Source organism: Bubalus bubalis, chromosome 3 (assembly GCF_019923935.1).
Source record: "Bubalus bubalis isolate 160015118507 breed Murrah chromosome 3, NDDB_SH_1, whole genome shotgun sequence".
In the NCBI taxonomy this organism is placed as follows: domain Eukaryota; kingdom Metazoa; phylum Chordata; class Mammalia; order Artiodactyla; family Bovidae; genus Bubalus; species Bubalus bubalis.
Genome location: NC_059159.1, coordinates 172496997 through 172524219, shown reverse-complemented (window position 1 = coordinate 172524219; position 27223 = coordinate 172496997). Strand labels below are relative to the sequence as shown.

The window sequence follows — 27223 nt, the reverse complement described above, 5'->3', positions numbered from 1 at the left end:
CCTATATTATATTAAGGGTCGAATAGCATTATGTCTTAAAAAAAACCAATGTACATGCCTTGACTAAAATATATTATTGCTTTAAAAATGCTAATCATCATCTGAGCCTTCACCAAATCATAATCTTTTTGTGGGAGGGTCTTGCCTCAGTGTTGGTGGCTGTTGACTGATCAGGGTGGCCGTTGCTGAAGGTTGGGGTGAGAATTTCTTAGAATAAGACACAAATATCGTATATTAACATATATAGGCCTGGTGGCTCAGAGGGTACAGCGTCTGCCTGCAATGCGGGAGACCCAGGTTGTATAACATACATATACACATATCTATATGGAATCTAGGAAGATCTACTAATGAACCTGTTTGTAAGGCAGCAAAGGAGACAGAGACTTGTGAACACCGTGGGGAAGGAGAGGCTGGGACAAGCTGAGAGAGTAGCACTGAAACACACACATCACCATATGCAGAACAGACAGCCAGTGGGAATCTGCTGCATGCCACGTGGAGCTCAAGTCGGACGCTCTGTGACAGCCTAGAGGGGTGGGACGGGCGTGAGAGGTGGAAGGCAGATTCAAGAGGGAAGGGACATATGTATACCTATGGCTGATGTATGGTAGAAACCAACACAATATTGCAATTATCCTCCAATTGAAAATAAACTTTAAGAAGACAGCAGTGAAGTTTGCCGCACCAGTGACTTTTCCTTTCACAAACAACTTCTCTGTAGCATGCCGTGCTGTTTGATAGCATTTTACCCACAACCGGACTTCTTTCAGAATAGGAACCAACTCTCTCAAACCCTACTGCAACTTTATCAATTAAGTTTATGTAATATTCTAAGTACTTTGTTGTCTTTCAACAATTATTACAGCATCATTACCAGAAGTAGATTCCATTTCAAGAAGTCCATTTCTTTGCTCATCCATAAGAAGCAACTCCTCATCCATTAATGTTTTATCATGAGATTGAAGCAATTCAGTCACATCTTCAGGCTGCATTTCGAATTCTAGTTCTCTTATTGTTTCCACCACATCTGAAGTTACTTCCTCAATTTAAGTCGTGACCCCTCAAAGTCATCCATGAGAACTGGAATCAACTCCTTCCAAACTCATGTTTGTGTTGATATTTTGACCTATACCCATGAATCACAAATGTTTTTAATGGCAGCTAGAATGATGAATCCTTTCAAGAAGGTTTTCAATGTACGTTTCCAGATCCATCAGAGGAATATCTATCTATGGCAGCTATGGCCTTGTGAGATATATTTCTTAAATAATAGGACTCGAAAGTTGAAATTACTCTTGATCCATGGGCTGCAGAGTAGACGTTGTGTTAGCAGGCATGGAAACAACATTGAGCTCACTGTACATTTCCATTAGAGCTCTCGGCTGACCAGTAATGTTTTTAAAGAAGTCCTTTTTTTCTGAGCACTAGGTCTCAATCATGGGCTTAACATATTCAGTAAACCATGCTGTAAACAGATGTGCTGTCATCTGGGATTTGTTGTTTCATTTACAGAGCACAGGCAGAATAAATTTAGCAGAATTCCTAGGGGCCCCATGATTTTTGAAATGGAAAATGAGACTGGCTTCAACTTTAAGTCACCAGCTGTGTTAGCTCCTAATATGACAGTGAGTCTGTCCTTTGAAGCTTTGAAGCCAGGCATTTATTTTTTCCTCTCCAGTTATGAATGTCCCAGATGGCATCTTCTTCCAATAGAAGGCCATTTGTTGACACTGAAAATCTGTTGTTTAGCGTAGTCACCTTTGTTAATTATCTTAGCTAAGATTTTTGGGAAAACTTGCTGTAGGTTCTATATCAGAACATATATACTTCTTCACCTTGTACTTTTATGTTAAAGGGATGGCTTCTTTCCTTAAATCCCACGAACCAGCTTCTGCTAGTTTCAGACTTTTCTTCTGTAGCTTTCTTACTGTAGCTTTCATCGAATTGAAAATTTAGAGCCTTGCTCTGGATTAGGCTTTGGCTTACTGGAATGTTATGGTGGTTTAATCTTCTATCTAATCTAGTGGCCTACTCTCAGACCACTAAAACTTTCTCCACATCAACAGCAAGGCTGTTTCGCTTGCTTATCATCTGTGTGTTCACTGGAGCAGCACTTTTAATTTCCTTCAAGAACACGTCCTTTGCATTCACAACTTGGCTGGCTGGTGCAAGAGGCCTAACTTTTGGCCCATCTTGGCTTTCAATGTGCCTTCCTCACTAAGCTTAATCATGTCTCGTTTTTTATTTAAAGTGAGAAATATGCAACTCTTCCTTTTACTTGAGCACTTAGAGACCACTGTGAAGTTATTAATTAGCCTAATTTCAAAACTGCTGTGTTTTGAAACAGGGAATAGGGAGGCCCAAGGAGAGGGAGAGAGACAGGGGAACAGCCAATTGGTGGAGTAGTCAGAATACACACATTTATCAATTAGCTTACACGGGCATGGTTCATGGCTCCCCCAAATAACTATAATATTAACATCAAGGGCCACTGATCACAGATCACCATAACAAATGTAATAATAATGAAAAACTTTGAAATATTGCAATTATTACTGAAACTGATACAGGGGACAAGAGGTGAACAAATGCTGTTGGAAACAAATGGCTCTGAGAGTGGCAGACTTGCTTGATGCAGGGTTTCCACAGACGTTCTATTTGTAAAAACACACAGTATCCGCAAGCACTACACAGCGAAGCACAGTTAAACGAGGTGCCTACATGCGGGAGGGACATCTCTGTATCTTCCTCCCAACTTTATTATAAACTCAAAGCTGATCTTTAAAAGTCTTTCAAAAAGATGAAGAGGAAGAGGAGGAAAGATGAAAGACAAGGGAGGGAGAGAGAAAGAGAGCAAATGCATAGAGAGCAACAGTCTTCATTTACACAAGTGGTCAAGAAGCCAGAGTGGATATTAGGTTGGTGCAAAAATAATTGCAGTTTTGCATTGAATTTTGCCATTTGATACTGGAATATATTCTTAAATAAATGTGGTTATGCTATACATCATTTTAATCCTCACTTCTCACTTCATGGTTTTTTTGTTTTTGTTTTTTTTTTGCTAAAGACATTACTTGCTGTTTATTTTAGACTACAGATAGAAATGATATTAGAGAAAAAGCAAATTCCAGTGATTTTCTTATTCGAGTTCAAAATGGGTCATAAAGCAGCAGAGACAACTCACAATATCAACAACACATGAGGCCCAGGAACTACTAATGACCATACAGTGCAGTGGTGGTTCAAGAAATTCTGCAAAGGAGATGAGAGCCTTGAAGATGAGGAGTGTAGTGGCCAGCCATCGGAGTTGACAATGACCAACTGAGAGCCATCATCCAAGCCGATCCTCTTACAACTACGTGGGAAGTTTCCAAAGAACTCAATGTCAACCATTCCACAGTCACTCGGCATTCATTTGAAGCAAACTGGAAAGGTGAGAAAGCTCGATAAGTGGGTGCTTCGTGAGCTGACTGCAAATCAAAAAATGGTCATTTTGAAGTATCATCTTCTCTTATTCTACACAACAATGAACCATTTCTCAACTGGAATGGGATGCATGGTGAAAAGACAACCAGCGATGACCAGCTCAGTGGCTGAACCCAGAAGAAGTTCCAAAGCACTTCCCAAAGCCAAACTTGCACCAAAAAAGGCCATGGTTACTGTCTCATGGTCTTCTGCCAGTGTGTTCCACTACAGCTTTCTCAGCCCCAGTGAGACCACTGCGTCTGCTGGGAAGTCTGCTCGGCAGATGGGTGAGAGGCACTGCAAACTGCAGCGGCCGCAGCGGTGGCACTGGTCGCCAGAAAGGGCCCAGCCCTCTCCATGACCATGCCAACCACACGGCACACAGCAACGCTTCAGAGAGTGGAGGAACCGGGTTAGGAAGTTCTGCCTCAGCCGCCATATTCACCAGGCCTCTCGCCAACCGACTGCCACTTCTTCAAGCACATCAGTGACTTTCTGCAGGGAAAATACCTCTGCAACTAGCAAGAGGCAGGATATATTTTCCAAGAGTTTGTCGAATCCTGAAACACAGATTTTTTTTTTTTTATCATGAAGTTAAAGTGAAGTCAATCAGTCGTGTCTGACTCTGCGACCCCATGGACTGTAGCCTACCATGTTCCTCCATCCATAGGATTTTCCAGGCAAGAGTACTGGAGTGGGTTGCCATTTCCTTCTCCAGGAGGTCTTCCCAACCCAGGGAGTTTATATTTAATCACCATGACTATATTAACGCCTACAATGATCCATAATCTACCTTCTTTAAAATTCATTTTTAATTGAAAGATAATTGCTTTACAGTATTGTGTTGGTTTCTGCCAAACATCAACATGAATCAGCCGTAAGTATTCCTATGTCCCCTCCCTCTTAAGCCCCCCTCCCTCCCTCCCCACCCCACCCTTCTAGGCTGTTACAGAGCCCTGGTTTGAACTCTCTGAATCATACAGCAAATTATGCTATAGGAATAAACAAGCTTATTTCTTGTTGGCAAAAATGTGTTGATTGCAATGGTTACTATATGGATTAACAAAGATGTGTTTGAGCCTAGTTATAATAATTTAAAATTCATGATCCACACTTCCTTCCCCTACAAATTCAAGCTTTGGTTGCCTTTGGCTAGCATAAGTCAGTTAAAGTTCTCTGCCTAGTCAGCTGACCCCAATTTTGATTCCTGAGGTATCTAAGCCTACTTTATTTTTTGTTAAACTTATTAACTAGGCATGTAAGAGGAAGTATCCAGACTCTGCTAGCTTTATAACAGTAACCCTAATTTACCCTTGATGATCAGGGCCAAGCATACCAACCAACACTAGAAGCCTTGCTTCTCTAGCTGTGAACTGAGTTTCTTGACTGATCGCAATGTTTAATGCAGATTACATGTCAATTTTGATGATTAAAAAATGTTTCCTGAGGTTTCCAGACAAAGATGCCAGACTGAATACAATAATTTTCAATTTCACTTCCTCTGAAACTTCACTAAAACTACTCTAAAGGGATTTTTTTTAAAACTCATAATCCTATAAATCCAGAGAGAAAAGAAGAGGAGACAATAGCAATAAAACATTAAGGCTAGAATGCAGAAAAGTGACTGAGAATATAGTAGGGAAAGCCAAGAACGAAATTGTTGTGTATCACAGAATCTTCCAAAGGCTCAGGAACTGAATGGACAGTTGGAGGTGGGGATATTAGATAAGGATTGCTAGAATGCCTTTTTTTTTTTTTTTTTTTAAGTACATTCCCTATCCCTAGAGTGTGGTCTGGGCTTAACAACTTTCTTCTAGAGACTAGGGTACAGAAGGACTTACCAGTGGTCCAGTGGTTAAGACTCCAGGCTCCCAAAGCAGGGGGCCCAGGTTCGATCCCTGGTCAGGGAACTAGACCCTACATGCCAATTATGAGTTTCCATGCTGCAAACAAAGACTTGGTGCAGCCAAATAAGTAGATATTTAAAAGTACACAGTATGGAGAGACACAAGTAACTAGAGAAACAAGACACACCACCTTAGCCAAGTGAGCACTCCAAGGTTAAGTCATAAGTCATGCTGTCCGTTCTTCTGATATGATACAGTGAAAAGGGCAGCTCATCTCTGTGGCATTCCTCCCCCAAATCCATACTCCCAATGTAATCATGATAAATCCAAACACCAGGCAAACATAGAGGAACAGCTTACAAAACCTGACCTGTACTCTTCAAAATCAGCTTCCCTGATAGCTCAGTTGGTAAAGAATCCGCCTGCAATGCAGGAGACCCCAGTTCAACTCCTGGGTCAGGAAGATCCCCTGGAGAAGGGATAGGCTATCCACTCTAGTATTCTGGCACCAGCTGTGCAGCACAGAACAGCTGAGAGGAAATACCCCATGTCCAAGGTCAACAGTGGCGGCCATGAGGAGATACCCTACATCCAAGGTCAGGAGCAGTGGCTGTGCTTTGCTGGAGCAGCCATGAAGAGATACCACAAGTCCAAGATAAGAGAAACCCAAGTAAGATGGTAGGTGCTGAGAGAGAGCATCAGAGGGCAGACAGACGGAAATCTAGCCACAATCACAGAAAACTAGCCAATTTGATTCCATGGGCCACAGCCTTGTCTAACTCAGTGAAACTAAGCCATGCCGGGTGGGACCACCTAAGATGGACGGGTCATGGTGGAGAGGTCGGACAGAATGTGGTCTACTGGAGAAGGGAATGGCAAACCACTTCAGTATTCTTGCCTTGAGAACCCCATGAACAGTATGAAAAGGCAAACAGATAGGATACTGAAAGATGAACTCCCCAGGTTGGTAGGTGCCCAATATACTACTGGAGATCAGTGGAGAAATAACTCCAGAAAGAATGAAGGGATGGAGCCAAAGCAAAAACAATACCCAGCTGTGGATGTGACTGGTGATAGAAGCAAGGTCCAATGCTGTAAAGAGCAATATTGCATAGGAACCTGGAATGTCAGGTCCATGAATCAAGGCAAATTGGAAGTGGTCAAACAGGAGATGGCAAGAGTGAACGTCGACATTCTAGGAATCAGTGAACTAAAATGGACTGGAATGGGTGAATTTAACTCAGATGACCATTATATCTACTACTGTGGGCAGGAATCCCTTAGAAGAAATGGAGTAGCCATCAGGGTCAACAAAAGAGTCCGAAATGCAGTACTTGGATGCAGTCTCTAAAACGACAAAACGATCTCTGTTCATTTCCAAGGCAAACCATTCAATATCATGGTAATCCAAGTCTGTGCCCCAATCAGTAATGCTAAAGAAGCTGAAGTTCAACGGCTCTATGAAGACCTCCAAGACCTTTTAGAACTAACACCCAAAAAAGATGTCCTTTTCATTATAGTGGACTGGAATGCAAAAGTAGGAAGTCAAGAAACACCTGGGCTAACAGGCAAATTTTGCCTTGGAGTACAGAATGAAGCAGGGCAAAGGCTAATAGAGTTTTGCCAAAAGAACGCACTGGTCATAGCAAACACCTTCTTCCAACAACACAAGAGAAGACTCTACACATGGACATCACCAGATGGTCAACACAGAAATCAGATTGATTATATTCTTTGCAGCCAAAGATGGAGAAGCTCTACAAAGTCAGCAAAAACAAGACCAGGGGCTGAGTGTGGCTCAGATCATGAATTCCTTATTGCCAAATTCAGACTGAAATTGAAGGAAGTGGGGAACCACTAGACCATTCAGGTATGACCTAAATCAAATCCCTTATGATTATACAGTGGAAGTGACAAATAGATTTAAGGGACTAGATCTGATAGACAGAGTGCCTGATGAACTATGGGCAGAGGTTCGTGACATTGTACAAGAGGCAGGGATCAAGACCATTCCCATGAAAAAGAAATGCAAAAAAGGAAAATGGCTGCCTGAGGAGGCCTTACAAAGAGCTGTGAAAAGAAGAGAAGCGAAAAGCAAAGGAGAAAAGGAAAGATATACCCATTGGAATGCAGAATTCCAAAGAATAGCAAGGAGAGATAAGAAAGCCTTCCTCAGGGATCAATGCAAAGAAATAGAGGAAAACAATAGAATGGGAAAGACTACAGATCTCTTCAAGAAAATTAGAGATACCAAGGGACCTTTCCTGCAAAGATGGGCTCAATAAAGGACAGAAATGGTATGGACCTAACAGAAGCAGAAGATATTAAGAAGCAGTGGCAAGAATACACAGAAGAACTGTACAAAAAAGATCTTCACGACCCAGACAATCATGGTGGTGTGATCACTCACATAGAGCCAGATCTCCTGCAATACAAAGTCAAGTGGGCCTTAGGAAGCATCAGTACGAACAAAGCTAGTGGAGGTGATGGGATTCCAGTGGAACTATGTCAAATTCTAAAAGATGATGGTGTGAAAGTGTTGCAGTCAACATGCCAGCAAATTTGGAAAACTCAGCAGTGGCCACAGGACTGGAAAAGGTCAGTTTTCATTCCAATCCCAAAGGAGGGCAATGCCAAAGAATGCTCAAACTACCACACAATTGTACTCATCTCACACGCTAGCAAAGTAATGCTCAAAATTCTCTAAGCCAGGCTTCAACTGTATGTGAACTGTGAACTTCCAGATGTTCAAGCTGTATTTAGAAAAGGCAGAGGAACCAGACATCAAATTGCCAACATCTGCTGGATCATGGAAAAAGCAAGAGAGTTCCAGAAAAACATCTATTTCTGGTTTATTGACCATGTCAAAGGCTTTGACTGTGTGGATCACAATAAACTGTGGAAAGTTCTTCAAGAGATGGGAATACCAGACCACCTGACCTGCCTCTTGAGAAATCTGAATGCAGATCAGAAAGCAACAGTTAGAACTGGACATGGAACAACAGACTGGTTCCAAATAGGAAAAGGAGTATGTCAAGGCTGTATATTGTCACCCTAATTATTTAACTTATATGCAGAGTACATCATGATAAACAGTGGGCTGGAAGAAGCACAAGCTGGAATCAAGATTTCTGGGAGAAATAACAATAACCTCAGATATGCAGATGACACCACCCTTATGGCAGAAAGTGAAGAAGAACTAAAGAGCCTCTTGATGAAAGAGGAGAGTGAAAAGGTTGGCTTAAGCTCAACACTCAGAAAACTAAGATCATGGCATCTGGTCCCATCACTTTATGGCAAATAGATGGGGAAACAGTGGAAACGGTGGCTGACTTTATTTTTGGGGGCTCCAAAATCAGTGCAGATGGTGACTGCAGCTATGAAATTAAGACACTTGCTCCTTGGAAGGAAAGTTATGACCAACATAGACAGCATATTCAAAAGCAGAGACATTATTTTGCCCACAAAAGTCTGTCTAGTCAAAGCTATGGTTTTTCCTGTGGTCATGTATGGATGTGAGAGTTGGACTGTGAAGAAGGCTGAGCACCGAAGAATTGATGCTTTTGAACTGTGGTGTTGGAGAAGACTCTTGAGAGTCCCTTGGACTTCAAGGAGATCCGACCAATCCATCCTAAAGGAAATCAGTCCTGAACATTCATTGGAAGGACTGATGTTGAAGCTGAAACTCCAATACTTTGGCCACCTGATGCGAAGAGCTGACTCATTTGACTCATTTGCACCTGATGCTGCAAAAGATTGAGGGCAGGAGGAGAAGGGGACGACAGAGGATGAGATGGTTGGATGGCATCACCGACTCAATGGACATAAGTTTGGTTAAACTCCGGAAGTTGGTGATGGACAGGGAGGCCTGGCGTGCTGCAGTCCATACGGTCGCAAAGAGTCAGACGTGAGTGAGCAACTGAACTGAACTGAACTCTTCAAAACTGCCCAGGGCACGAAAGACAAGGAAAAGCCAAGAAAAAACTATCACAGCTTGGAGACTAAAGAATCATAATGATTGAATGAAGTGTAAGATTCTGAAACAGAAAGGGCATCAGCAAAAATAAACTGGGGAAAGCCAAATAAAGTTTGTGGTTTTGTTAACAGTATTGTACTCATGTTAATGTCTTAGTTTTGGTAAATGCAGCTTGATTATGGAAGATGTTATCTTTCAGGGAAGCCTGGGGAAGAATGTACAGGAAATATATACTATCTTTGCAAGTTTTTTTGTAATTTCAATGGCTTCCCTGGTGGCTCAGTGGTAAAGAACCTGCTTGCCAATGCAGGAGACACAGGTTGGATCCCTGGTCCAGGATGTGCCGAGGAGTAACTCAGCACCACAGCTACTGAGCCTATGCTCCAGATCCTGGGAGCCGCAACCACCGAGGCCACTTGCCACAACTGCTGAGGCCTGTGCTCGCTAGAGTCCGTGCTCCACACAAGAAAAGCCACCGTAATGAGAACCCACACACCACAGCTGGAGAGCAGCCCCCACCCCCCGCAACCAGAGAAAAGCCTGCGGAGCAACGAAGACCCAGCACAGCCAAAATAAATAAATAAAATTATTAAAAAATAAAAGTATTTCCAAATAGATTTAAAATATAAAAAGGAGAGAAGGAGTGAGAGCCCTAGTTCTCCTCCCTCGTGGCATGAACTCTTTCTGCAAAGACTAAACTGGGAAGCGCAGAATGACCGATAGCTGTGGAGCAGGTGCCCTACTGGGAAAGAAGGGCATGACCTAAGCAGTATACACTGAATGATAAGACCCAACGCCAGCCTTCAAACTGGTCCTCCGGGCCCCACTTGTTAGAGAGCCCCCTGTGTATGAGAGACAGAGAATAAATTCATAAAAGAACACGTGGATATCGATATCAGTCAGGGCCCAGCACTCAGTGCTGGCACAGGGCAATCTGTGACCTGAAATAGGTCCCTGTTGTGACACTAACTTAATTTGGGCTCCAGGGAGATGTTTTTCTGCATCTCTTGTCCTTGTCCTCCGTTCTCCTCTAAATAAAAGGTGACTGTCCCTGAAGCCTGTGTAGGCGTGTGGGTTGTGCTTCTGCTATCAGACAGACTTTGCTATGGAAGGAATAGGAACAGCACAAGCACTTTGGTAAGAGAAAATGCAAATTAAATAGTTGGACAAATCCTCTCTGAGCATGGATGAATAGATACTTGTAAAGTCTCAGAGTGTTGCATGTCCATTTTTTAAATTTCACTTCAAATTTTACTTGGAGTATCCAGTGTGATATTCACTAATTAGCATACTATTCAACACCAGGATGCAGGGCAGCTGAGAAACACTTTGTAATATTAAATAATTCATATTACTAATTCCATACATGTATGTATGTTCAGATGTAACAAGTGTGAAGTGAGCTATGCATTTTACGCTGACAAATGGATACTTACTCTAGAATTGCAATTTGTTTTACTTTTATAAAGTGTTTAATATGATTTTAACAAAGTGTTAAGTGTCAATTACTAGATAAATGATAATGAGAGATGGAGCATGAGACAACTTCTCGGTCTTCTCTCTTTGAGTCATGGTTTCATCAAGCAAGGTTTACACAGCAGGTGACATTTATCCAATGCTTCTCAAACCAGAGGCAATTTTCTCCCTTGCCTCACCTGGGGTTGGGGTGGGCGTTTGGCAATATTTGGAGACATTTTTGATTGCTGCGTCTCAGGGATGGGGTGCTACTGGCCAGGGATGGAGGCGGAGGCCAGGGCTGCTGCTAAACATCTCACAATGCCCATAGCAGCCCCACAACAAAATAATCCATTCCAAAATGTTAACAGTGCCACAGCTGAGAATTCTATTTTGGATAAATCTAGGAGTTTGGGGTTCTCTAAGCCTTGACGTTTTCATATGCTGCTATTCCATTTGTTAAAACCCCACTATTCACTAATCTAGCTTAGCCTGACATTCATATAAAATGCTAGCAAAGTATGTGAATTCATGTACTAATATAATTTACCAAATCACAGAAGCAATCTCTGAATGTGGCTTTCAGTTATCTCAGCCCTATGACTACAAGCTATAAGAGATTTTTTTTTTACAACACTATCCCATAAAGGCTTTCAGTTGTACTCCATTAAAGCAATACTTCTGCAATCTGAATGTGTCACCTGCTTGCTTTAAATTACCCCATGCCATTAAAGGCACCCATCATGGTGAAATCAGGCCTGTTCCCCTTTAAACTGACCTATGGCAACAGCTATCTGATTCCCCAGAACTTCCTGCTCAGGGAGTACATATTCCCATATAATCATACAAGATAACTTGATCAGCTACTTTTCCATTTCATATGAAATGCCACTCTACCATGATGGAATATGAGAGCAAGTCTGCGTTTTGCCTGACCTCTATGTAGTAACCACTTCCCTGACAACATGTTGCCTGCAGCCCATTGTCCGGAACCACTGACAGTAAGCTCCATGGAGGCAGGGACTAAGCCTGTGCTATTTATCACCATAACCCCAGCACCTAGGCTGTGCTGGGCACACAGCAGGCACCTAGATAGTATTTGCTGAATTAAGTCAAATGTCAATTCCTCTAAGAAACTTCATTATAGTACTTATTACATATTTTTCTTCATCTATTTTCCCTCCTCAACTAAGTCTCTGGAGGCAGAGGTCTAATAACAAAGATACCTAGTAACCTAGTAACCAAGATACAAGTAAGACCTTTCAAACAACTCCTACAATAAAGTCAACATCCCTTCTACCATCGTCAAAAGAACTGTGAAAGAACTGTGAGCTTAAGAAATAACAGGCTCTTCACACAGGGAAGTAAACCTAAAAAGGCCGAACAGCTTAGGCTTCTAAGTACCCACAGAACTGGTCTCCAAAAAATAACCAAACTGCTTTCACCCCTACCCCCTAAAAGTGCCCTCTTAAAACAGCCTGAATTTTTTTTTACATTCTAATAATGAAAGAAATTCTTTCAAACCTAAGTTCATTTGAATAGGCATTCCTCTTTAAAGTATCAACTATATCCAAACACAAGAGGTTGGCTACTGATAATCCATATATTCATTCTCTCTTCCTCTCAAAGTCGCTCAGTTGTGTCTGACTGTTTGTGATCCCATGAACTGTAGCCCACCTGGTTCTTCTGTCCATGGAGTTCTCCTGGCAAGAATACTGGAGTGGGTAGCCATTGCCTTCTCCAAGGGATGTACCCAACCCAGGGATCGAACCGTAGGCCCTTGCATTGCAGGCAGATTCCTTACCATCTGAGTCACCAGGGAAGCCCATGTATTCATTAGGGCAAATCAATACAATGGAGTTACTTTTTTTTTTCTAGTATCAGAGACTCTCCAAAAGATGAACGTAGATAATTCTGGATCAGAGAGCTTTGACAGAAGAAGACAAGCTCAGATGGACTGGAGAATCGTGGTAATTAGGGTAATTAGCACCAAACACCGGAGAAGGCAATAGCACCCCACTCCAGTACGCTTGCCTGGAAAATCCCATGGATGGAGGAGCCTGGTGGGCTGCAGTCCATGAGGTCGCTGAGGGTCGGACACAACTGAGCGACTTCACTTTCACTTTTCCCTTTCATGCATTGGAGAAGGAAATGGCAACCCACTCCAGTGTTCTTGTCTGGAGAATCCCAGGGACGGGGCATCCTGGTGGGCTGCCATCTCTGGGGTCGCACAGAGTCGGACACTACTGAAGCGACTTAGCAGCAGCAGCACCAAACACTACGAAGCACAAGAGGGGCAGATAAGAGAAGCGAAAGGATGCCGAAGACAAAACAACACCGATTTACAACCTGCCTAAGATCACCTCAAGACTTAGAAAACATCTTCTGCTCCTATTTCCATACTTCACCTGCTCTCTGATTAGTGCTGTGGTTCACCTGCTTCTAAATTAGGGATTCCATGACAGATCCCTAGAGGAGGCTTCTTCTGAACATGAAGTCCACTAAATACCAACACTGTGCTGCTCACTTTCCTTGCAGTCACAAAACGGTGCACACCCAATGCTCCCATTAGTACTGTTGAGGGAACAATTAACTTTCTTCCCCTTTGGAAGGTCTCAGTTCAGTTCAGTCGCTCAGTCGTGTCCGATTCTTTGAGACCCCATGAGTCGCCGCACGCCAAGCCTCCCTGTCCATCACCAACTCCCGGAGTTCACTCAGACTCACGTCCATCGAGTCAGTGATGCCATCCAGCCATCTCATCCTACGTAGTCCCCTTCTCCTCCTGCCCCCAATCCCTCCCAGCATCAGAGTCTTTTCCAATGAGTCAACTCTTTGCATGACATGGCCAAAGTACTGGAGTTTCAGCTTTAGCATCATTCCTTCCAAAGAAATCCCAGGGCTGATCTCCTTCAGAATGGACTGGTTGGATCTCTTTGCAGTCCAAGGGACTTGGAAGGTCTAGAAGGTCTCAAAAAAGACTTTTGATGATTTCATCACCTGAATAAAATATCTGACATAGAGCTAAGAATGATTCAGTGGCTGCTAACTGAGTACAAAACTGAGTACTTTCACTGAAGGGGAAAAATAAATCACTGACACGACCAAACACTTTTACTAATCACTGCATTGCCACTCTATAAAACATGGTAGCTTTTACATTAAAAAGATAGTCTGAGCACTGTGTGTAAGGCATAACAATGAAAGCAAAGGTACGTCAGAAAGTTATTTCCAAAGGGTTAGAGGTATGTGATTTAACTGTGTGTTAATGGAAATATCAGGAATGGTATATTTTAACTGAGTGCAAAATAATGCTAGTGTGCACAGAGGGCCTTTTTTCCTTTTTTGGTTTGTGCTGTCAGTGTTCAAAAAATGGTTGTTTAACAGTTTAGATTCCAAGGTAGCAAAATCTGATTTTTTCAACAGTGACTTGAATAAGTGGTGTATCCTAGGAAGTCTTAGATCATACTTCTGAGTTCTTAACTTTATATAGTGTTTTTATGTATTAATATTTTTATGAACTGATGTAGATTTTTAATACATATAAGCCTGTGTATTTTTGTAAATAGTTTGCAATTTATTTCTTGACCTATATGTAAATATCTAGAGCCCCATTTTCTCAAAGCTTATTTGAAACTGAGTTGTGGGTTTGCAGTTTTGTTTGCTTTGGTCAGGGGCGGCAGGGACAGAAGGGGTTTTGTACTCTGATCATCTAAATGGAGACACTTCAAGGTTTAAAGTGTTGCACTGAAAGCAATTCAAATATTGACAAAAGTGCTTCAGGTTAAAACAGGGAAAAAAAAAAGACAGTGTCACTATGCTGAAATAAAAATCACTTGGTTGAATGCTACGCAAAGTTTAATTTCATCAATTTTGAGAAGATTTACAAAAATCACACCTAATTTTATGAAACGGAGATTACAAACCAGTGAAAGGAAAAGGAAAAGCGAAAGGAAAAAGCAATCATTAGTCTACTTCCTATATCAGTTCAGTTCAGTTCAGTCACTCAGTCGTGTATGACTCTTTGCGACACCATGAACCGCAGCACGCCAGGCCTCCCTGTCCATCACCAACTCCTGGAGTCCACCCAAACCCATGTCCATTGAGTCAGTGAGCCATCCAACCACCTCATCCTCTGTCGTCCCCTTCTCCTCCTGCCCTCAATCTTTCCCAGCATCAGGGTCTTTTCAAATGAGTCAGCTCTTCATATCAGGTGGCCAAAGTATTGGATTTTTGGCTTCAACATCAGTCCTTCCAATGAACACCCAGGACTGATCTCCCCCAAGATGAACTGGTTGGATCTACTTGCAGTCCAAGGGACTCTCAAGAGTCTTCTCCAACACCACAGTTCAAAAGCATCAATTCTTCAGCGCTCAGCTTTCTTCACAGTCCAACTCTCACATCCATACATGACCACTGGAAAAACCATAGCCTTGACTAGACGGACCTTTGTTGGCAAAGTAATCTCTCTGCTTTTGAATATGCTATCTAGGTTGGTCATAACTTTCCTTCCAAGGAGTAAGCGTCTTTTAATTTCATGGCTGCAGTCACCATCTGCAGTGATTTTGGAGCCCAAAAAAATAAGTCAGCCACTGTTTCCATTGTTTCCCCATCTATTTGCCATGAAGTGATGGGACTGGATGCCATGATTTTAGTTTTCTGAGTGTTGAGCTTAAGCCAACCTTTTCACTCTCCTCGTTCACTTTCATCAAGAGGCTCTTTAGTTCCTCTTCACTTTCTGCCATAAGGGTGGTGTCATCTGCATATCTGAGGTTATTGTTGTTTCTCCCAGAAATCTTGATTCCAGCTTGTGCTTCTTCCAGCCCAGCATTTCTCATGATGTACTCCGCATATAAGTTAAATAAGCAGGGTGACAATATACAGCCTTGATGTACTTCTTTTCCTATTTGGAACCAGTCTGTTGTTCCATGTCCAGTTCTAACTGTTGCTTCCTGACCTGCATTCAGATTTCTCAAGAGGCAGGTCAGGTGGTCTGGTATTCCCATCTCTTGAAGAACTTTCCACAGTTTATTGTGATCCACACAGTCAAAGGCTTTGACATGGTCAATAAAGCAGAAATAGATGTTTTTCTGGAACTTTCTTGCTTTTTCTATGACCCATCAGATGTTGGCAATTTGATCTCTGGTTCCTCTGCCTTTTCTTAAACCAGCTTGAACATCTGGAAGTTTATGGTTCACGTATTGCTGAAGCCTGGCTTGGAGAAATTTGAGCATTACTTTACTAGCATGTGAGATGAGTGCAATTATGCGGTAGTTTGGGCATTCTTTGGCATTGCCCTTCTTTGGGATTGGAATGAAAATTGACCTTTTCCAGTCCAGTGGCCACTGCTGAGTTTTCCAAATTTGCTGGCATATTGAGTGCAGCACTTTCACAGCATCATCTTTTAGAATTTGAAAGAGCTCAACTGGAATTCCATCACCTCCACTAGTTTTGTTCGTACTGATGCTTCCTAAGGCCCACTTGACTTCACATTCCAGGATGTCTGGCTTTAGGTGAGTGATCACACCGTGATTATCTGGGTCATGAAGATCTTTTTTGGACAGTTCTTCTGTGTATTCTTGCCACCTCTTCTTAATATCTTCTGCTTCTGTTAGGTCCATACCATTTCTGTCCTTTATTGAGCCCATCTTTGCACGAAAGGTCCCTTGGTATCTCTAATTTTCTTGAAGAGACCTCTAGTCTTTCCCCTCTATTTCTTTGCGTTGATCCCTAAGGAAGGCTTTCTTATCTCTCCTTGCTATTCTTTGGAATTCTGCATTCCAATGGGTATATCTTTCCTTTTCTCCTTTGCTTTTCGCTTCTCTTCTTTTCACAGCTATTTGTAAGGCCTCCTCAGACAGCCATTTTGCTTTTTTGCATTTCTTTTCCATGGGAATGGTCTTGATCCCTGCCTCCTGTACAATGTCACGAACCTCTGTCCATAGTTTATCAGGCACTCTGTCTATCAGATCTAGTCCCTTAAATCTATTTATCACTTCCGCTGTATAATCATAAGGGATTTGATTTAGGTCATACCTGAATGGTCTACTGGTTTTCTGCATTTTCTTCAATTTAAGATTGAATTTGGCAATAAGGAGTTCTTGATCTGAGCCATAGTCAGCTCCCGGTCTTGTTTTTGCTGACTGTATAGAGCTTCTCCATCTTTGGCTGCAAAGAATATAATCAATCTGATTTTGATATTGACCATCTGGTGATGTCCATGTGTAGAGTCTTTTCTCATGTTGTTGGAAGGTGTTTGCTATGACCAGTGGGTTCTCTTGGCAAAACTCTATTAGCCTTTGCCCTACTTCATTCTGTACTCCAAGGCCAAATTTGCCTGTTACTCCAGGTGTTTCTTGACTTCCTACTTTTGCATTCCAGTCCCCTATGATGAAAAGGACATCTTTTATGGGTGTTAGTTCTAGAAGGTCTTGTAGGTCTTCATAGTACTATTCAACTTCAGCTTCCTCGGCATTACTAGTTGGCGCATAGACTTGGATTACCATGATATTGAATGGTTTGTCTTGGAAATGAACAGAGATCGTTTTGTCATTTTAGAGACTGCATCCAAGTACTGCATTTTGGACTCTTTTGTTGACCATGATGGCTACTCCATTTCTTCTAAGGGATTCCTGCCCACAGTAGTAGATATAATGGTCATCTAAGTTAAATTCATCCATTCCAGTCCATCTTAGTTTGCTGATTCCTAGAATGTTGACGTTGACTCTTGCCATCTCCTGTTTGACCACTTCCAGTTTGCCTGATTCATGGACCTAACATTCCAGGTTAGTATGCAATATTGCTGTTTACAGCATCGGGCCTTGCTTCTATCACCAGTCACATCCACAACTGGGTGTTTTTTTGCTTTGGCTCCATACCTTCATTCTTTGTGGAGTTATTTCTCCACTGATCTCCAGTAGCATATTGGGCACCTACCAACCTGGGGAGTTCATCTTTCAGCATCCTGTATTTTTTCCTTTTCATAGGGGTTCATGGGGTTCTCAAGGCAAGAATACTGAAGTGGTTTGCCATTCCCATCTCCAGTGGACCACACTCTGTCAGGCCTCTCCACCATGACCCATCCGTCTTGGGTGGCCCCACACAGCATGGCTTAGTTTCATTGAATTAGACAAGCTGTGGTCCACATGATCAGATTGGCTTCTTTTCTGTGATTGTGGTTTCCATCTGTTTGCCCTCTGATGCCCTCTCTCAGTGCCTGCCGTCTTACTTGGGTTTCTCTTACCTTGGACTTGGGGTATCTCTTCACAGCTGCTCCAGAAAAGCACAGCCAGTGCTCCTGACCTTGGATGTGGGATAGGTCCTCTCGGCCACCACCCCTGACTTTGGACTTGGGGTAGCTCCTCTCGGCTGTCACCCCGACCTTGGACGTTCAGTAGCTCCTCTCGGCCGCCGCCCTGACCTTGGACTTGGGGTAGCTCCTCTCGGCTGCTGCCCTGACCTTGGACATGGGGTAGCTCCTCTCGGCCGCCGCCCCTGACCTTGGTCGGGGGTAGCTCCTCTCAGCCGCCATCCCTGACCTTGGACGTGGGGTAGCTCCTCTCGGCCACTTCTGCACTGTGCAGCTGCTCCTAAACTTAAAGTGAGGTCTTTCTCATGAGGATTGGTGATACTTTTTATAAATGGAAACCTGAAGTCACCTAGGCATGCCACAAGTCAAATACACTGACTAGTGAGGTAAGCAAGGCTTCAGCTTGAGCCGAGAACTCTGCTACACCCAGGTTGTAATTTCTGCAGAGATACCTTCCTCTTGCTCACCCTTTCAGCTGTTTCTTCCCATTTGTCTTACACATAATCCTTGAAAACAAGTATGAGTTTACAATTGCATAGTCACAACAGACAGAAAACTAGAACCATCTGGGGAGCTTTTTCAAAAGATACACACCTAGAGCTTGACCTTAAGAAATTTCCATTTCTTGGGTGGGGTCTGGGCACATGATCTTGAAAAAGTCTCCAGACAATTCTGATATAACCTCTCTGAAAGAGAAGTGTTTCTCTGAAACCATATTTAGGCTTTTTTCCTGAAGAATCTATACAAATGATCCCTGACTTGCAGTGGTTCGACTTAGGACTTTGACTTTACAATGGTGCGAAAGGGATACACCTTCAGAAGAAACTGTACCTTGAATTGTGAATTTTGACCTTTTCTTAGGCTAGCAATGGCATTCTCTCTTGATGCTGGGGAGCCACAGTTCCTAGTAAGCCACACAATCACAAAGGGGAAACAACAGATACACTTACAACCATTCTGTGCCCACACAACTACACTGTTTTTCACTGTCAATACAGAAGTCCATAAAATGCATGAGACACAACACTACACTATAAACAGGCTTTGCCCAATAGTAGGCTAATGTAAGTGTTCCAAGCATGCTTGAGGTAGGCTAGGCTATGCTATGATGTTCTGTGGGCTAGGTGCACTAAATGCACTTTTGATTTACAATATTTTCAACTTATGATTTCAACTTAGGTTCACTGGGACATAACTCCATCACAAGTCAAGGAAGACCTATATACATAAGAAAGGGTGGGGGCAGATTTAGAAACTGAAAATATAAATATCAACTTAGGAAACTAAAAAAAAAATTCAGTAGTCATTTAATGCTGCTCACTGATGTCTAATTCTCTCTTCCCAAACCCAGAGAACCACACTTTTCCCTGCTTGTCTGAAGGTGGACCCGGCTAAGTTACTGGCTTCCATCCATGAAACATAAACAGCAGTGCACGTGTCCCTTTCAAGCAGAAGCTTCAAGAGACAGTGCACAAGCCACTGCAACCCCTTTCCCTTTCCTTGTGATGGTGGAAGCACATGTCAAGGTGGAGCTTCCATCAGCTGAGATCCCTGGCTGACTGTGATGAAAAGCCTCTGTCATCCCAGGAGTAAGAAATAAAGACTTTAGTGAAAAATCATGGAAATATGAAAGCTGTTTATTGCTGCTGTTGTTGTTCAGTTCCTCAGTCATGTCTGACTCTGAGACCCCACAGACTGCAGCACGCCAGGCTTCCCTGTCCTTCCCTGTCCACCTCTCAGAATTTGCTCAAAACTGAGTCAGTGATGCTACCCAACCATCTCATCCTCTGTCATCACCTTGTCCCCCTGCCTTCAATCTTTCCCAGCATCAGGGTCTTTTCTAATGCTCGTTAATGCAACATAATCTACTCTGTCCTAACTGATAAACTGGCACATCTTCTTTCACGGAGTCTAAGCAATTTAAAGAGAATCGGTTCTGTCTTCAACAATGACTAAAAACTTACAGAGATGGTGCTGATTAGAGGGAAATGGGGGAGCTTTAGCGTCAGAGTGACCTAAGTTGAAATCTGTGGTGTTGCTTGCTTATTGTAATAATAAAAATTAGTATAGAAAGTCTATATAATATACAATTACTTTCAGCAACCACTAACACACGCGAAGTTGCCTACTACGTGCCAGGCTTTGTGCTGAGCACTTTACAAGGGTTATCTCGCTTACTCTTCTATTTTGAAGATGAGGAAAATGAAGTTTAAGGGTGTTAAATAACTTGCCCAAGGTGAGACAGCCATGAGATGGTGGAACAAGTACTCTAACCCAGGCAGGGGGCACAGCACCCGTGGTCTTCACAACTCCTCTACGCTGTTTCCCAGAGCGACTCCGACCAAATTAGTTTCCATCTCATCTTCCTCAACTTAGGATGAGGTTGAAAACTACCAGGCAAGGTGTTTATGAGGATTAAAGGAGATACTATCATTCCTGGCATACAGTAAGCACTTAAGACATGGTAGAGTCGGACATGACTGAGCGACTTCACTTTCACTCTTCACTTTCATGCACTGGAGAAGGACATGGCAACCCACTCCAGTGTTCTTGCCTGGAGAATCCCATGGACAGAGGAGCCTGACGGGCTACAGTCCGTGGGGTCGCAGAGTCGGGCACAACTGAGCGACTATCACTTTCACTTTCAGGACTTCAGTATGATGTTGAAAAGGAGTTGCCTCGCTCCTGATCTTAGTGGGAAAGCTCCTACTGTCTCACTGTTAAGTATGACGTTCACTGTAACTTTTCTGTACATGTTCTTTATCAAGTTGAGGAAGCTTTCTCTATTCCTTTCTATTTACTCAATTCTTATCATGAGTATTGGATTCTGTCAAATGCTTTTTCTGCAATTGTTGATAGGATCATGTGACTTTTCTGTATCCTGTTGATGTGATAGATTATACTGACTGATTTTCAAATGCTGAACCATTTCATATGTAACTGCATATAATTCTTTTTATATGTTGTTGGATTACATTTGCTTACATTTTGTTGAGAACTTTTGTACCTTCATGAGCAACATTGGTCTATAGTTTTCTTTTATATAATGTCTTTGTCTGATTTTGGTATCAGAGTAATGCTGGTCTCATAGAATGAGTTAGGAAGTATTCCTTCTGTTTCTATTTTATAGATTGTAGAGAACTCGGAGAAGGCGATGGCACCCCACTCCAGTAGTCTTGCCTGGAAAATCCCATGGACGGAGGAGCCTGGTAGGCTGCAGTCCATGGGGTCGCGAAGAGTCGGACATGACTGAGCAACTTCACTTTCACTTTTCACTTTCATGCATTGGAGAAGGAGATAGCAACCCACTCCAGTGTTCTTGCCTGGAGAATCACAGGGACAGGGGAGCCTGGTGGGCCACCGTCTATGGGGTCACACAGAGTCGGACACGACTGAAGCGACTTAGCAGCAGCAGTACAGAACTGGTATAATTTCTTTCTTAAATGTTTGGTAGAAATCACCAGTGACCACATCTGGGCCCAGTACTGTCTGTTTCAGAAGGTTATTACTTATTTAATTTAATAGATAAAGCCCTATTCAGATTGTCTGTTACATGATCTTTTGATAAGAGGGGTTCATTCCACCCCTCTTGTTAAGATCCTTCATAACTTACAGCTTCATAATTATCTTCTAAGTTTGGCATATGCTTTTTAGTCCATTGTCATTTCTTATCACTTTCAGTCCCCGCATATCTGATTACATACATTTCCCCCCAAAATATCAAGCTCTGACATACCCACATGCATTTACAGAGGCATCCTCTGTATTCCAAAAGCATCCTTTTCTAACTTGTATTTGTCTTACTAAACTCACCTTTCTGCAGAAGCTGTTCTTGATGTCTCCAGGCAGTTTAGCTGTCCCATTCAACTTGTATAATAGAGAAACAAAAACTATTCTTTAAAACCACCAAAAATTCCAAGCTTTTAAATAGTTATTGTTCCACGTAATTCAAGGTATACAATAAGCTATATGATACTGACCTGGCTGTAGATTGTGTCCTTTATAAACATTACCTAAAACAGACACATTTTGACACAACATATCAATGACAGTGCAAAACTGAACAATAAAGCATCAAGATAAAGATTAAGTACATATCAAGACTGAAGGCAAACATGAGTACTCCTTTGGACGCATGCTTAGATGTGTCATTTATCAAGGCTGTATTATGAAATGTTTGAGTCTTTCTGTTTCTCTTATTTATTCTGAACGATTAAGAGCTTAAACTCTGGAGTCATACAGACTTGAGGGAAACGCTACTTATAATTTGTGAGATCTCGGCCAAGGGAGTAAACCCAGTCTTGGTTTCCTCGGGGGATAAACAAATAAATAGTAACTGGTAGTGATAGTAAACGATGACACTAATATTACTAGAGTCACTAAAAATAGTGCCATCATGTAGACCTCTCTTTCCTTCCACATACAATGGTGGAAAGAAATATTTTTTTTACCATGACTCCATAGTGCCTTGTGAATAATAACCTATTGAAAAGAGAACCCCTTCTCCAACATAATTCTCCATTTTTCATTTTTATAACTTTGACAAAAGTAGTTGAATATAGCAGTCACTAGATGGAGCAACATTCCTAGCCGAGTAATCCTTCCTAACCAAGAACTTTCCATTTAGTATTTAATAAAAATAAATCATGTTTAGAAAAAAATCACTCATAAGCAGGTTACCTGGTACATTTTGTTACCTGGTAAATTTGAACATAAATGATTTTGAATACCTCAGAGATATGGATATGAGAAAACAAGAGAAATATTTGGATACACCATAGTCATATGTGGTATTAGAAGCTGAACTGGGTTCCCCCAAAAGTTGTATGTTGAAATCCTAACCCCCAGCACCTTAGAATATGACTATATTTGGAGGTAGGGTCTTTAAAGAGGTAATTAAGTTAAAATGAGGTTATTAGGCTAGGCTCTAATTCAATATGACTGGTGTCCTTATAGGAAGAGGGGATTTGGACACAGAAGTATGCAGAGAGAAGACAACATGCAAACACAAGAAAAAGAAAATGATCTACAAGTCAAGAAGAGAGACCTGGAACAGATGCTTCCCTCAGGCTCCTGAGAAGAAACCAACTTTGCTGAACCTTGGTCTTGGACTTCTCACTTGCAGAAATCTAAGAAAAATAAAATTCTGATGTTTTAGCCATCCAGTCCGTTGCACTTTACTATGTAAACCACAGCAAACTAATACAGGCTCCCCAATGGCACTAGTGGTAAAGAATCGACCTGCTAATGCAGGAGATGCAAGAGACTTGGGTACAATCCCTGGGTCGGGAAGATCCCCTGCAGGAGGAAATGGCAACCCACTCCAGTATTCTTGCCTGGAGAATTCCAGGGACAGAGGAACCTGGCAGGGTGTAGTCAAGGGGGCTGCAAAGAGTAGGATCTGACTGAGTACACACACAGAGCAAACCAATACATGTGCAAAGGAATACTAGAAAGTAAGCGCCATGCAGGCAAGCATTTTTGTCTTTTTTGTTCACTGTTATATTCCAAGCACCTAGAACAACGCCTGGCACATAATAGGTGTTTGATAAATATCTGCTTTGTGAACTAATAAAGCAGATTAATAAAATTCTTGCCGTAGATGACTCTACTAAATACCAATGATGTTTTCTATTTTCGTAAGATCCGAGAATATGAACACCCAGTGCTCTTACCAAGTACTGTGGTGTAACTGGTCTGCTGCCATAGCCCATATACAATAAGTCCTCTGGTGAAACCCCTGTTACGATTTAGTTCCTGGAGTCATTTCCTGAAGAACGGAAGAGTCAAGAAGACAAAAATACGACTGTAATATAATAAATGTGAATTAGTCCACAAAGAGAACTAGATCAACCTTGTTAGACCCCTCCTGGGGAAAATTCCACAGATACAGCTTGCTGGTAATGCTGTTCTCACATAAGCATTTGGTTAGCTGATTTCACCACAGGCATTGTGAACAGTCTGGAATCATAATTTAAAGGAAAAATAAATACGACTTTTCTCTTCAAGTGCTTTTTAGGTGGACGCAGAAAAAACACTAATTAAATTGCCTTCTTACATATTCAGTTACAAAGTCACGGTGCATGTCTGTCTTAAACCCACGTCCACGTCTTAATGCCATCACCATTACCATCAACTGACGCTTAATTCAGTGCCCTGAAGATGCAAAATAAAAGACATATGGAATGAATACTTTGATTTTAAATTATATGCAATTATCCTTTAAATAGGGCTTCCCTGGTGGCTCAGATGGTAAAGAATCCCCCTGCAACTGGGGAGAGCTGGGTTTGATCCCTAGGTTGGGAAAATCCCCTGGACCAGGGCACGGCAACCCACTCCAGTATTCTTGCCCGGAGAATCTCCATGGACAGAGGTGCCTGGTGGGCAACAGTCCATGAGTTTGCAGAGTCAGAAAAGACTGAGCAACTAAGCATAGCACAGCATATCCTTTAAATAACAGCTAGAGGAAAAATTCACCAAAATGATAATAGTTCTATTAGAGGCAATAATACTATAAATAATTCTTTCACTTTTCAATTTGTAATTTTATATAATAAGTCTCAGTTTTTAGAGCATAAAGTTCTCAAAAAAACATTCTAACTTCTAATCATTACTGAAGTGAAAATCACTTAGTCGTGTCCAACTCTGCGACCCCATGGACGGTAGCCTGCCAGGCTCCTCTGTCCATGTGGATTCTCCAAGCAAGAATACTGGAATGGGTTGCAAAGCCCTTCTCCAGGGGATCTTCCCAACCCAGGGATGGAATCCAGGTCTCCCGAACTGCACGTGGATTCTTTACTGTCTGAACCACCAGGGAGCCCAGATCATTACTGAAATTCCTTCAAAGAGAGAGGATGATACAACAGTATTTATTTTTAAAGTATATTTTAAATTTTATTCATTAATTTTTGGCTGCTGCACGCAGGCTTTCTCTAGCTGCAGCAAGCGCGAGCTACTCTTCATTAAGGTGTTCGGACTCTAGACCGAGACTTCAGTAGTTGGGGCCCACAGGTTCAGTTGCTCCACGCCCTGTGGAATCTTTCCAGATTACGGATCAAACCCTCATCCCCTGCATTGGCAGGTGACCACCAGACCACCACAAAGTCCTATTTATGTTTAATCAATAAATTTATATAGAATATGCATTAGAAAGCCAGAATACAATAGCTTCATGGGCAAATAAAATTCAGCATTTTAAACTCTTAAATCTGGAAATTCCCATCTACTTTGAAAGTAATTTAAAAATCAAGTCAAAACTTGTTCTCAGTTTGGGGCCTGGAATTAGCTCCCATACTGATGCAATCTGAAGCCAGGGCCAACAAATGTTTATCAAAGAGTTCGTCCCAAAGGGAGAAGCCGCTTTTCTAATTCTCCAGAAGTGATGCTGCTGGGATTGCCTTGAGATTTGAATCAAGGCAACAGGAGTAGTAGTACAAACATGAAATCCATTCTGAAATATTTCCCTTTCCAGCAAAAATGAAAGCTACTTTCCCACCATATACAATTTGTAATCAAGCCCTCCTTTATTAAAGGTTTTAATTAGCTGCTTGTGCATTCACTCCTTATTCCTGGGAACCATGGCATAAACAGGAAGTTCATGCCTCTGGGGCTCATTTGTTGCAGAATGGAAAATATGAAGCTGTGGACTTTCTCAAGGATGATTCAGAGGGAAAGGAGCCTTAAACTGCCATACTCCCCTCCTTCTTCTTCTCCAGAAGGCTTACAAACCAAGTCACTTCACAAGCAGTACTCCACTCCCACGAATATAAACAGTTCTTTCCCGATGTGACTGGAGATAAACTTGAGAGTTCTGCCTTAGGCTTGTGCCATACTCGAGTGCCTGCACCCCAAAGCCACCACGATCTGCCACTCGACACCTTGACAATCGTGTGTGCTCCACTCTCTACCCTGACAACCACAGGGCTCCAGAGCTAAAACTAGAAAGTCTACCATATCAACTACCCAGACACCACACTGTTGGATATTCTAAGGCCAAGCCGATGGAACAGCCCTGCAGCTTGACTGTAACGGTACTTATACAAAACTAGGCCTGAGGTAAAATGGCACAGAAGGATACATACTTGGCGTGCCACTGTCGATTTCCTAGCTTTGGCACTACACCTAAGATTTAACTATGAGAGGAAACTAGATAGAGTGGACACATAAGCTCTCGCTACTGTCTTTGCAACTTGCGGAGAATCTGTATTTATTTCCAGATGAAATGTTTTATAAGGGCATTTGCTCGTGCACCTCGCCATATTTTGAAAGGCTTGCATCCGGACAAATCATCCAGAATAAACACAGCGTGGTTTTCCACCGTGAGGTTTCAGCCACCACCCAGCAGAAAGCTGGAGGTGGGGAACACTCTCGCTAGTGCTTTTCTCTCTGCCTGGGATTCCCTCACCCACCTCCCACCCCGCCTGTCCTCCTTCCCAAGGGTGGCTCCTTCTCATCTCTCAGGTCACACCTCAATGCCGCCTCCTCACAGAGGCTTTCCCTTGGCCCGGTATCTAGAGTGGCTACTCGCGGGGCTTTCTGAGTTCCCCGTGGCCACGCGTAATGATCTGCTTTGTTTACTTGCCGGTTACCTGGAACGACTCCAGGAGGGCGGGCCCCGTGTCTCCCCTGGCGTGCTCGGTCCCCAGCAGAGTACCCTGCCCGACTGCGGCAGGGGGAGGACTTTATTTCAATGAAGGGCACCTCATTCGAATTCACTCCTTTGGGCTCGAGGCTGGTCGCACCGCTTTCTTCCCCTCACACCACGGGGGCTCCCTGTCTAGGGCTGGCTTTGGTGCCCTCACTCTGGGCACACGCGTGCCCCTCTGCTTCCTCCCCTCACCTGGACCCTACCCGCCCAAGGAGAGCACCATCTGCTTCCAATTCGTTTGCCCAGAAGGGAGCCGTTTCAGAGCCTTTCTCCATAGCCTTCCCTCAGGCCATCCTCTCAGCCCCTTCCCGTATCTCCTCAGCCGCCGCTCCCACCCCGGTGGCCTCCGCCCTTCAATTCCGGCGCCGCCCCTCCTTCCGGTGCTGCCCCCCGCCCGGACCCCGGCCTCAGGGGCGCCTGGCCCCTCAGGCCACGCCCCTCAGCCCTTGGATAGCTGGGAGGGCGGGAGAAGAGGCCGCGCGGGAGGGGAGGGCGGTGGCTGGGGGGCGTGTCCTCCCCGGTCC

General features: G+C 42.9%; 2 long non-coding RNA genes across 4 annotated transcripts; one reads left to right on the top strand and one right to left on the bottom strand.

Annotated features, from left to right (window-relative positions):
* Positions 1-2707: 2707 nt before the first annotated feature.
* Positions 2708-27039, bottom strand: LOC102404275. 3 transcript variants are annotated; one of them, XR_006550198.1, is made up of 6 exons: positions 26903-27039; positions 23728-23822; positions 23100-23181; positions 22033-22065; positions 21866-21919; positions 2708-4028 (listed from the first exon to the last, which is right to left on the bottom strand). It is a non-coding gene; the product is annotated as an uncharacterized LOC102404275 (long non-coding RNA). The 3 variants fall into 3 exon arrangements; XR_006550197.1 differs by having other exon boundaries at positions 26641-26995; XR_327184.3 differs by lacking the exon at positions 21866-21919 and having other exon boundaries at positions 26641-26995.
* Positions 20591-23063, top strand: LOC112583995. The gene is made up of 2 exons (XR_006550202.1): positions 20591-20776; positions 23009-23063. It is a non-coding gene; the product is annotated as an uncharacterized LOC112583995 (long non-coding RNA).
* Positions 27040-27223: the final 184 nt, after the last annotated feature.